We start from the raw sequence: 1,330 nt of genomic DNA on the forward strand, positions 1-1,330 counted from the left end.
TTTCAGGGCCCGCGAGTGGGGGCGGGGCTGCAGGCCCGCCCCGCCCACCGCCGACGAGGCTCCAGACCCGAGTCCTAGGGAGCGGCCGGGCGCCGAGCGGGGCCAGAGGCCGGGCGGGCGGCGCGGACCTGAGCGAGCTCGGGCGGCAGTGCGTGGAAGGGGCCCTCCAGACGCGGGCTTCACCGCCCGGCGGAGCCCAGCCCGCAGCTTCTCCCGGGGCGCTCGGAGCCTGCTGCCCGGGGCGCCGGCTGAGCCAGGCAGCACCCAGTGCTGGCCCAGGAGAGGGGCCCCCAGCTTGGCTCTGGCTCTTCCAGGCCGGCCACCTTGGGCGGGGGCAGCCAGGTGTGGAGCCCAACGCCTGCGAACAAGGCTCCTGACATTAGGCCTCTGCAGAGATGCAGCTCCAGACCCCCAGGAAGGCAGTGATTTGCTCTGGTACTTCACAGTGCCACCTTATGCCATCCCCATAATCCTCAAGGGTGAAAGAATTATCAACCCTATTCTATAGATGAAGAAACTGAGGTTCCAAGAGTGCCCCTCCCTGTATACGTTGTACATACATATGTACTCCTGAAAAGTGTGTGTGTGTGTGCGCGCGTGTGTGTGTGTGTGTGTGTGTTTGTGTGTTTAACATACAGAGACAAAACCCATGCCATGTGGCTGTCTCTTCAGCCCATGCACCATCCTCCTGGCCAGGCACTCAGACGGCAGGCACCTGGCTGGGGCTTCAGCACTATTTCCTCTTGTGGCAAGCAGTTTTCCAGGCCCTGCCTGCAAGCCGGCCACATGTGGCTTGGAGAGTGGCCTACTAGTGCAGCATTTCCTCCTGGTCCTGGGAGGAGGAGGAAGTGCTCCGACATGGCAGGGGTCTGCCAGAAGGGGTCTGTGTGTGCGTGTCTCTGTGCCTGTGTGTGGGCATTTGCATGCAGTTGTGGAGATCCACGTGTGCTGTCAGTCTCTGTGTGGTCTGAGTGTCTGTGTGCATCTGCTGTGTCGCTTTGTGGCCGTCTGGTCTCTTGGTATCTCCGTATGCCTGTGTGATTGTGTGTGTGTGTGTGTGTGTGTGTATGTATGTGCCTGGTTTTTCTTCTGTGTTTGGAAGTGTGTCTGAATGTGCATTTCAGTGGGATTGTGAACTTGTATGCCTGCCTGTGTCTTTGTGTGTGTGTCTTCATGGGTGAGTATCCGGGCCAGCTTCTGTGTGTGACTGTGCATCTCTGTGTTATTTGTGTATGCCTCCCACGGTCCTCGAGCGTTCATCACCACCACCACCCTCCGCGCACACTTCCTGGCTACGAGAACCTGGCAGGATTTGGGGTCATGGGTTGGC

The sequence above is a fragment of the Delphinapterus leucas genome, chromosome 2 (genome assembly GCF_059928025.1).
Source record: "Delphinapterus leucas isolate spDelLeu-1000000601 "Yukka" chromosome 2, BTC_Dleu_Yukka2, whole genome shotgun sequence".
Classification (NCBI taxonomy): domain Eukaryota; kingdom Metazoa; phylum Chordata; class Mammalia; order Artiodactyla; family Monodontidae; genus Delphinapterus; species Delphinapterus leucas.